The sequence below is a fragment of the Rhinatrema bivittatum genome, chromosome 13 (genome assembly GCF_901001135.1).
Source record: "Rhinatrema bivittatum chromosome 13, aRhiBiv1.1, whole genome shotgun sequence".
NCBI classification, from domain to species: Eukaryota; Metazoa; Chordata; class Amphibia; order Gymnophiona; family Rhinatrematidae; genus Rhinatrema; species Rhinatrema bivittatum.
This window is the reverse complement of record NC_042627.1, coordinates 8,686,707-8,698,625: the sequence shown is the minus strand read 5'-3', so window position 1 is coordinate 8,698,625 and position 11,919 is coordinate 8,686,707.

Below are 11,919 nucleotides of genomic sequence, written 5' to 3'. Positions count from 1 at the left end.
TACACACTGGCAATAATAATACCTTGCTCCAACTAATAATGTTCAAGTTAAAGGGTCGATTCATCTCCTGAAATTTGGGCCTCTATCCTAGTTAGTCTTCCAAAAAAGTTCAATGCTGCTGCACATGTAGTAACAGGCTGTGGCTCTTATGTATGACTAGTATGTCTTATGTACTTGAAATACGGCCCTGGCGTCCAGTTGAATTTCATTTGCAATTCAAACTCATTTGTCTGTTTTTTTTTTTAATTCCATGCATAATCTAGGAGCTCTACATTTTTATTCAACTGTTGTGATGTGCAAGGAAGAGAGATTCAGTTTTGTAAGGAACTGGGGAACCTTTTGGGGGAAGGGGGACTCTTTTCCGAAGGGATGGGCTCCACCTTAACCAGGATGGAACCAGGCTGGTGGCGCTGACCTTTAAAAAGGAGATAGAGCAGCTTTTAAAATAAATCAAAAGGGAAAGCCAACAGTCGCTCAGCAGTGCATGGATCAGAGGGAGGTATCTTCAAAGGATACTAATGAAGCATTAGAGTTAGGGCATCCCAACAGAGAAGTTCAAATAATAAGAAAAGTAGTCGAAGTGCCTATAATTAAAAACTCACCTGAGCTAAAAGATTCCAGTTTATCCCTGTCAAATGAAAAGCAGAATGTAAATACAAACAAAAACACAATTTGAAATGTTTGTATGCTAATGCCAGAAGTCTAAGAAGTAAGATGGGAGACTTAGAGTGCATAGCAGTGAATGATGGCATAGAACTAATTGGCATCTCAGAGATATGGTGGAAGAAAGATAACCAATGAGATAGTGCTATATGAGGGTACAAATTATATCGCAGTGATAGAGAGGAGTATCTTAGTGGCGGTATGGTGCTTTATGTCTGGGATGGCATAGAGTCCAACAGGATAAAGATCCTGCACGAGACTAAATGCATAATCAAATCTTTATTGGTAGAAATCCCTTGCGTGTTGGGCAAGAGCATATAACTCTCTTCAATCCCAGTATATTAAAAAAATTGAAATTTATTCAAACAATATACATTATCGACTTCACCGTGATTGGTTCAATGAGAATTTATATTTTTGAAACACTATCTTTTGAAATTCCATCAGAATATGTATAATATGTGCATGTTTAAAGACCTTGACCGCAGATGATTAAAAGACCGGATGGCCTCCTTTTGAATATCGAGTAGGCACGTCGCCAGGCTTGATGATGCGGCATATACAATACTGATAATAACCATTATAGTAAATATTGTGAGTGTTAATAACAGACCAAGAAGTTGTTCTGAGGTTTTCCTTTTTGGAAGTATATTTCTCGGGTGGAAAACATATTAAGCTCTTTTTTTTTTCTGTTCCAAGTTATATGTAACAGCGAAAAGACAACACGGTGGAATCGGTAAAAATGGACTTTACTGAATCTTGCCCGACTCTGGCCGAGTTTCGCTCTACGAGCTGCCTCAGGGGCTTTTTGAACCACTTGAGTTGGCTCAGATAAGTGCGGACGTCGTGTGTATCATAATTGGAGAAGCATTAATCAGCGAACTGACTATCAGACCTGTTTTAAAAACAGATGCTTTCAACCACAGACCACTGTGAGAGCAGTGATATCGTAATTCTTTAATGGAACGGCATACAGCTACTCGCCGCTTAGCATTTGCTTGAGCGATACTAATAAAAAGAATGTCAAAACAGCCAATAAACATCCACGTGGTCTACCGAGTGTGGCTCTGTCATGGCTACACTCGGCAGACCACTTGACTAGCACGACCATCCCACCGGGGGATGCCCGATCCCCCGATAGGCCAATCCGCCCCTGATTACAAAATTATTATAAATTTTCCAAAACACCAATAAAATATTTCAAGATACCAGAACAACCGCCACCACCCAATAATTAAAACTAATAAGAAATAAAAGGTCTCCTGCTTCCCATAACTGGGATCTTTTGATTTTCAGTCACCATGAGATTGTCATGGATTGGGGGAGATGGGGGCCATACAATCGTTATCTTCTCTCTCTCTCATATATACATGGCCACGCACTCACACGCAATCCCTCACTCTCACATACACAGATTCTTTCTCCGTCATGCAAACATTGTATAGGTACATGCCTGTGAAAGCCTGTGTGTGACACGTAGGCTGTCATAAGCATACATACTTATACACACATACTCACACAGGCTGTCACACAAGCATACACACATATATATGCACAGGCTGTCACATTCTTATGAAAACATGTACACCAACACACACACACAAAATGTCATACACATGTACACACACACACACATTCAGGGCCTTCTCTTCTCTTTCAGCCACAGTGAATTCAGCTCTACTGCAGCCCTTCTAGCCTTCTCTTTTCTTCAGGCTGCAGTGAAATGAGCTACAACTGTGGCCCCGCCTTCCTGTGTTGAGGGAGAAAAGTTATGCACGCCAGCAAGAAAAGATGTGCATGGGCATGCACACATACAGCATCGAGAGAACACTGGACAGGACTCTTTACAATTGCATAAGAAAAAGTGCTGAGGCATAAGCCTTTATAGTGTTTTCATATTGTATTTGAGATGCATTATTTTTATGATGTATTTCTATTTATTCTGTTATTCTTATGTTATTTGAACCACTTTGGGTTGACTATGTCTAAGGAAGATGGTATACAAATATAACATGACAACATATAGTATGTGATGAAAAGGAATGTTAATTAGTGTTGGTAGAAAGATATCAATTTTGATTATGAATCTCTCCAAGAAAAAAAAATGAACTAAGACTATAAGCATACAATCAAACTGAGGAATATTTTGCCAGAGGACATGGTCAAAGCAATCAGCATAGCCAGTTTTAAGAGGTATGGATAAGTTCCTGGGGGAAAAGTCCATAACACAGTGTTAGCCCTTGTTGCTGTGGAGAGGTTGCCTCAACTTACAGGGAAGGCTCTTTAGGTCCTTCCCAAAAGCTGGCAGGACTAAGCTGGTTGGAGACTGGCCAGGAGCTTCACCTATACAAGCCCCTTTCCCCTTGGGTTCAGCCCTTGGGTTCTGGGGGCCAGCAGGTCTTAGGCACAAGTCTCATAGGAATTGGTAAGGGCATAGGTCCCGTCCAGGCTAGGGTCGGAGGTTGGTGGCAGTCAAGGTCCAGGCTTATGTCAATGGCAGGCAGCTGGCAAGAATGGTCAGAGTTCAGGCTAAGGTCAGTGGCAGATGGCTGGAAAGAATTGTCATAGTTTAGGCTAGGTTTGAATCCAGTAGTCCAATAGCAGGCGTGGAAGACACTGGGAAGGACAGAGACAGCAAGACTGGAGAGACGAGACAAGATCAGGCACGCAGAATCAGGTATGCAGGAAAGCAGCCACTCGCTGTACAGGATGCAAGCGACCCATTGGTGAGGCGAAGAGCAAGTGTCTGGAAAAGCCCTTTATAGATAGGGCTAGGAAACTGACATCATCAGTGGGCGCCGCGGGCAGTTTCCCGCCATGGGCCCTTTATATGAGGCCGAGTCTGGCGTGCGCACACCTAGAAGTGCGTCAGGAGGAGAGGAGAGCAGCAGCATCCTGCTGCGAAGCTGTTGGGTGGTGGCGTCCTGCCACAAGGCTGATCAGCGGGCTAGGTGAGTGCTGCAGCTCGTAGGTAGGCCCTGAGTGCTGCAGCTTGCAGGTAGGCCCTGCGAGTCGTGAAACGTAATAGACTAAAAAAAAAAAAGCTATTGCTATTCCTGGGAGTGAATTACAAGGAATAGATCTACTTTTTGGGATCTGCTAGGTACTTGTGACCTAGACTGGCCACTGTAGTAGACAGGATGCTGGGGTCAGTGGAACTTTGTCTGACCCAGTATGGCATTCCTTAAGTTTTAGCTTGTGAATGCAATAGAATAAGATTCCAAAAACAAGACAGACTCTACCTGTCTGTGATAGCTTAGAGAACTCAAAAATCTATCAACATTCAATTTCACAAAAATGTTTGTTTATTCATAGAAATATATATAAAAACAATCCTATCTAGACAATAAATGCTCTCCAACACAATCATTCATCCATACCTCAATCATTCAACACATATATAAAAACATTATATCATAATGTGATATACCATCCCCAAGTTAGAATTTCAATTCTACTGACAATACAAAGTGTCTCATGCAGTCTAATATAATCTAAATTTAATATGTATTTTTTAGAACCGCGTCAACATATTCGGCTCTTCAAAATCTTATCTACTCATATTCCGACAATGAAAACTTTTCCATTCCAATCATCACAGCAATAAAGGTGACACCGTCCGCGGGACCTATCTGAATATAACTATTCAGAGAGAGAACTTGAAACATAATTTACCCTCAGTATATTGTATCTGATAGCTTAGAGCCATCTGGTAGCCCTTTTGGCTAGTATTCTGCCCATTCACAGATTAAGAGAATGGAGTTTTTCAATGATGCCAAATGACCTCTATAGTCAGAGTTTTGGATGGATCTGTATTTTCATGATTGTTAAGAGTGATTTAATAGTAGAATTAAGTAATTTAGGAGTAGTATTTAAGTCAGAGCTTCCCAAATCTGTCCCAAGGACCTGCAGCTAGTTAGGTTTCTAGGATATCCACAGTAACTATGCCTAAGGTAAATTTGCATACTTGGTTTCCATTGTATGCAAATTCATTTCATGCATAGTCTTTATAGATTTCATGAAAACTCAGCTGGCAATGGGATTCCCAGGAAGGTATTCGAGTAGCTCTGATTCAGGTGGATTGGGGCAGTCCAACATTTTTATGAAATTAAAAATGACAGGAAGATATATACTACTATTGTATGATGAATGACAATTATGAACACTGATGCTTCAGTTACAATGAAACTTATTCAGTAAAATAAAATGATTATTTAGAAACAGAGAAAGTGATGGCAGATAAAAGACCATACAGGCCATGCAGTTTGCCCATTATTTGAAAATGTTGTTTTATGATTGTATTCCACAGATGTATTGATAATTATACAGGACTCCGTTGTGAAGACATTTTACTCCCTAGCAGAAAAACACAAGCTAAAAGTGGGTTGTTGACAACTCTCTTGATTTTGGTGATATTTCTTGGAATGCTTTTAACCGGTGTAGTCTACTTTCTTTGCAGGTAAGAAAACATTAGTACACTGGAAACCTTCTTTGGGGCTGTGGGCAGTTTTCAAGTATTTGTCATTTTTATTTTTGTTATTATCAAAATCAGGTTGTTTTCTTAATCACATTTCCTGGAACATTATGGGTAACAATGAGTATATACAGATTTTTCTGACTTCTGTAGTCTTTTTTTTTCCTGAGTATTTTATTTTCTCTGACTGGATTCATCTTCTTAGAAAATGCTTGTTACTCTTTCTGGATGTCCAAAAGAAACCACCACTTGAAACACTTGTTCTCAATAATGTGAGATCATACAGTTAATTGAGCTTGATATGAATTATCTTGCAGTCAGAATAAGCTCTTGTTATAATCATAGGTCTCCAAATGAAAGTCCATTTTTTAAAAAAGGTTTTGATGGATATTAAATGACTTTAAAAAGAAAGTTATGGTAAAATCAAAATACTTATCGCACAATCCAGAATGAATGCAGAACAATGGCCTGGCCCCCTCCCCAGTCAACTTTAAAGCCATGTTGCCTTGGCTGAGGCAACTAAGCTGCAGAGAGAACACTAGGCTTCACTCAGGGCTACATCATTCCTTGCTCCCAAAACCCTCTTCCACCACAAACTCCAAGGCAGAACTCACAAGCTTTGAATTTTCATGGAGATTGCCACTCAAAAAATCAACCAAGAAGTAGCCCTTGGCAGGGTCTGTGGCCTCTTCAGAGATCTGATTTTCCTCAGCATAGTCATATCCCCCTTAGACATCATACCAAAAAAGAAACTGGGAAAATTTATGCTGATACAAAATTTGTCATACCCAGCAGGCGAATCGGTCAATGACATGATTGAATTAAACGTGTGTACGGTCAGATATGCTACTTTGGATCTCACCATTGAACGATTTAGAGAACTTGATGAACATGCCCACCTAGATAAGGTGGATATCGAATTGGCCTTCCGCTTACTTCCGGTACACCCGAATTCCTTCCACCTATTAGGCTTCCAGTTCAAAGATGAATACTATTTTGACAGATGTGTCCTGATGGGATGCACAATATCTTGCACATACTTTGAAAACTTCAGTTCTTTTGTGCACTGGGTGGTGGAGCAGATATCAAGATGCAGGAACATGGTCAATACCTTGACGACTTTCTTTTCATCGGTAATGATGCCAGAGACTGTGACATGCTGTTGAATGTATTCTGCAGCATGACAGTGAATTTGGAATACCCCTGGCTCACAAAAAAACGAAAGGCTTGATGCAAAATATTGTCTTCCTGGCCATAGAATTGGATGTACAAGCGCGAGCATCCAGATTTCCAAAAGAAAAAATAGTCACTTTAGAGGCCATGTTGGAAGACATACTGTGGAAAAAAGAAGGCCACATTAGGTCAGTTCCAGTCCCTTACTAGCCTCTTAAATTTCGCATGCCGAGTCATACCTATGGGGAGGATATTCACTAGGAGACTGGGGATGACAATTTCTGGAGTTACTAAGAACATCACTGTATACGAGTCAAGGAGACAGTCAGGCAAGATCTCAGATTGTGGCAAGAGTTTTCGTAAACATTCAATGAAGTAGCTATTTGGCCTGACCTGCACAGATTTAATGGCAAACTCAAGTTAAACACAAATGCATCTGGCGGATTTGGTTTCAGTATCTATTTTCGGAAGTATGGCCATATCAATGGCATAGAGAAGATATCACAAGAGAGTTATTCCGCATAGTGGTGGCCTTGTGCATACGGGGAGGACAATTCCACAGTGCATATCCTTTCATGCTGCTCATATCCCAGGAATAGAAAATCGCATTGCTGACTCTCTTTCAGGTGGGTTCCTTGCAGGTCTCTCGTCTGGAAGCAGATGTAAGAGGTTGAGTTTTCCTGAGGTGGATATCTGCAGATCCCTCCCTCAGATGAGTGCCTTGGTCTGGTAGCTGGTTTTCTGGAGTGAAAGCTGTGCAGAGACAAACAGCTGAGAGGCTAGCAGATACAGGACGGGATGAGCTCAAGTAAAGAGTAATATTATTTTTAGGGATTCCATCTCCCTGCTGGTCTCTGAACTCGGCGAACCGATCCAAGTCCGTTCCCGCATCTGGGGGAACTTGATGAGTTGTGGCAGCTTGGCAGGTTGAACGGCCTTTTTGGCTAGGCCCTGCTCTCAAGCTTCATTTAGTCACCACATGGTAGGCCGCGACGGTGTTCGCTTGCTTTTCTGCACATAATGCTGCCACAAATCAATGTCTGACATCAGTTCACGCTTGCGCACCTGGGCATGCGCTTAGGTGCAAGTGTGCATTTAGGGGCATTTGGGTGAGCGCTCAGATGGGCGCCTACCTGAATCATATATTGGGCACCTACATTTTGGGCTTCCATGGTAAGTGCTTATTGTGAGCGCAGCTGGGTGCACAGTTATCGGACACTTTTTGGAGCGTACTGATAGCGGGTGTGTATCCATGGCGCTGGTAGCAAAGAAACCTAAGCGCCTTATCTTTTTTGCTGCTTTCCATATTCGGCCATCACAGCCTGGCTTCCCCTCTAATGTGTCAGCGCTGCTTGGAGACTCAGGGAGAATTGTCTCCAACTGATTTTGCTAAGCCCAGTCCTTTCCAGCATGATGCGGGAATGGAAAAGGAGGGGGAACTGCCAGAGGTTTCATCTGGTTTGGGGGCTCCCCTAACTGTTTTATCAGCAGGAGAAGGTAGTTCAGTGAGTGCAGGACCAATGCCCTGTGATTTTAGTATGGATCCCTCTGCTTTTTCTTGAGTGGAATTTTTTCAAGGGTTGCAGTCTTTTCTTCAAGTGCAGTCCTCGGCCCCAGCCAATCCTAACAGCTCAGGATCACCTGGAGCTGCAGGTATGCGTCAGAGTATTTCTAGACCTGCTGCGGGTCATTCTGATAGGGACCCGGATGGTATAGATGATGAAGCCGATCCTTACTCCCTGGAGGATGGGGAAATTCCTCCAGGGACTGGAGCCGTATAGAACAATGTTACGTTTCTTTCACAGAGATTAATTGCCGGCTCTGATTTCCCAGACAAGGAAGATGCTGGGGGTGCCAGGTTCTGAGCCAAAGAAAAATCCCATTTTAATTTATTTTCATAAAGCATCATATTTCTTCCCCATTTTGGAGGCTACTCAAAAATTGATTGATCTTGAATGGGGTAATTTTAAAGGGGGACGAGCCTTGGAATGGCTGGACCCCCTGGATCCAGCTGCGAGAGAGCAGCTGCGCTTTCCAAAAGTAGATGTGCTTGTGTGTACCTTCACCAAGCAGACGACTATCCCTGTAGTAGGGGGAGCGGCAATAAAGGATGCACAAGATAGGAGAATTGAGGCTATGGCAATGAATTTACAGATAGCCTCTTGTTTCTCCCTGGTGATTTGCTCTTCTTTACTTCTCTCTCAGGAAGTTGATGAATCTGGTGTGAATTCCAGGGCAGTGATGGAACTGGCAGCCAGCTTTTTGGCAGATGTGGGCTGTGACCTGGTCCACACTTCTTCCAGAGGGGTGGCTTCGGTTATAGTGGCCAGGTGTCAGCTACGGCTCAGGAATTGGTCAGCCAATACCATTTCAAAGTCTATACTTATGAAATTGCCTTTTAAAGGATCACTCTTATTTGGGAATGAGCTGGAGAAAATGGCTAAGTGGGGCAAGTCCCAGGTCCTTGGTTACCAGAGGATAAGAAGCAGGCGCTACTTTCTTTTGGCATGAGAGGTGGTTCTAGGGGTTTCAAATGCTTTCGACCCTATAGAGGAGCGGCTTCTCAGAGGGCTCGACCTTTGGATAAGTCTCAGACCTTTCATCCCAGGCAGCCCAGAAGGGGCGCAGGCTCAAGTGGCAGTGCCCCCAAACCTCTCAATGAAGGTGTGCCGACCCACCCCCATGAACAGGAGATAGGGGATCACCTCTCTTTTTTTTTTTTTTATCATCGAAGGTGGGTCAAGATCATGTCAGACCAGGGGGTTCTGGAAGTGATAAGAGATGGCTATGCTCTGGAGTTTCTCAGTATTTCTCGGGACATTTTCTTGGTATCTCTCTGTAGCTCTCTGCAGAAGAGGCAGGTAGTGGAGTGTATGTTGTCAAGACTCCTCAGCTTGCAGGCTGTAGTCTCTGTGCCCATGTCACAAGAAAATATGGGCCGATATTCCATTTATTTTGTTGTGCCCAAGGAGGGGGGTTCTTTTCGTCCCATCCTAGATCTCAAGGGAGTCAACTGTCATTTGCGGGTGACTCATTTCCGCATGGAAACCTTATGCTCAGTGATAATGGCAGTACAGTTGGAGGAGTTTCTTACATCTCTAAGTTTGTAAGAGGCGTACCTCTATCTTCCGATCCGGCTAGAGCATCAGCGGTTTCTGTGTTTTGCTGTTTTGGGGCGCCATTATCAGTTTTGAGTGCTGCCCTTCGGTTTGGCCACTATGCTCAGAACATTTTCTAAGGTCATGGTGGTGGTAATGGCAGTGTTGAGAAAGAATGGCATTATGGTCCACCCGTACTTAGATGATTGGCCGATTTGGGCCAAGTGTATGAAAGAGAGCCTTCAGGTCTCATGCAAGGTGATATTCTTGCTACAGGAACTAGGTTGGATGGTGAATTTAGCCAAGAGCAATCTAAAGCCATCCTAGACACTGGAGTACCTTGGTGTTCTTGCTGGAGATCCACATTCAGAAGCTGATGTGCAGGAGTGACTTTTAATAGAAACAATACGCCTGACGGTATGGTCTTATCTTCAGGTGCTCAGGTTGATGGAAGTTACCCTAGAGGTGGTTTCATGGGCAATGGTGCAGATGTATCCTCTTTAGTGCACACTGCTTGCTCTTTGGAGTCCACAGTCTCAGGACTACTAAATATGGCTTCACTTACCAGTGGAAATCAGCATCCAACTGCAGTGGTGGTTGCAAGCGGATCATCTAAGGATCACCAGACTGGCTAGTACCCATGATGGATGCGAGCCTCCAGAGTTGGGGGGGGTTCACTGTCAGGAGTTGACAGTGCAGGGGTGCTGGAGTTGGAGTACAAAAGAGTCTCTCTGGAGCATCAGTCTACTGGAAGCCCATGCTGTTTTCTTGGCATGCTTGTGATTTGTTGACCACTTGCAGGGTTGAGCGGTCCAGATAATGTCAGACAATGCAATGTCAGTGGCTTACATCAATTGCCAGGGAGGAACCAAGAGCCAGCAATTGTTGCAGGAAATAGCCCAACTCATGGAATGGGCAGAAGTACATCTTCAGGAGATTCACACATTACAGGAAAAGAATGTTAGAGCATACTTTCTCAGCAGACAGAATCTGGATCCAGGAGAATGGGAATGATCAAACGAGGCATTCCAGATCATAGTGGACTGTCGGGGCCTCCCATTTCTACACTTGCTGATGACATCTCACAAAGCGAAGGCTCCTTGCTTCTTCAGTAACAGGAGAGATCTAAAGGCTTTTGGCATCGATGCCCTTGTGCAGGAGTGGCTGGAAGGCAAACTTTTATATGCCTTTCCTCCATGGTCCATGTTGGGCAAAATGATTCAGAGAATCAAGACTCACACGGGGATGGTACTTCTAGTGATACCGGATTGGCCCAGGAGGCCATGGTATGCAGATCTGTGAAGGTTCCTGGTGGACTCTCCTATACGATTACCGGTCCATAGGGATCTGCTACGAAGATCCAACTCAATTTCATCTTACAATATGGCTCTTGAGAGGGCTTGGTTGCTGAAGCGTGGATATTCCACTACTGTGATTGCCACTTTACTTCAAGCAAGAAAGTTATCTTCCTTAGCCTATGTTCGGGTTTGGTGAGTGTTTGAGGCTTGGTGTGATGATTGAGGAGTTCATCTTTGTTCAGATAAAATCCTGCCTCTATTTTGGATTTTTTTGCGGGATGGATTGATTAAGGGGTTGGCCCTTAATTCATTGAAGGTACAGGTATTGGCTCGTGCCTGTTTTTGAGGTCAGGTGGATGGTGAACCCTTGTCGGCCCATCCGGATGTGCCCAATTCTTGGGTGAAGCATCTTTGTCTTCCCTTGAAGTTACTGGTACCTTTGTGGAGTCTTAATTTGATTTTGGATTTTTTGGCGGGTCCCACCTTTTGATCACTGTGTAGCCTCTCCTTGGGGTTACTTACTTTGAAGATGGTGTTTCTTGTGGGAATTTATTCTGCGCGTAGAGTCCCTGAACTGCAGACCTTGTCTTGCCGGGAACCCTTTCTGCGGGTGATTCCAGGGGCGATACAGCTGCGTACTGTCCCGTCTTTTTTGCCAAAGGTGTCTCGGATTTTCACTCGAATCAATCAATTTCCCTGCCAACTCTGGACAGGGAGAGAGATGCAGATGAATATCACCTGTTATGGACCTTGGATGTCAAGAGTCATATCTTGAGGTATTTGGAGGTTTCTAAACCTCACAGGAAGGCGTACCAGCTGTTTATGCTCCATGGTGGGAGTATATAGGGTGAGTCAGTATCGCAGGTTATGATAGCCTGCTGGATTAAGGAGGTAGTCACGGCCGTCTATGTGGATCCTAAGCAGCCGTTGCCTAGTCAGGTTAAGGCTCATTCCACTAGGGCTCAGGCAGTGTGATGGACGGAGATTAGATTGCTGTCTCCTGTTGAGATTTGTCGAGCTGCGATATGATCCTCCTTACACATCTTTTCCAGGCATTACTGCCTGGATGTGCAGGCCTGGCAGGATGCAGTCTTCGTGCATGCGGTGTTGATCGGACCATGGGCAGCCTCCTGCCCTGTTAGGGAGTAGCTTTACTACATCCCACTGGTGTGGATTAACCTGTCTGAATGCTAAGAAAGGAGAAATTACTACT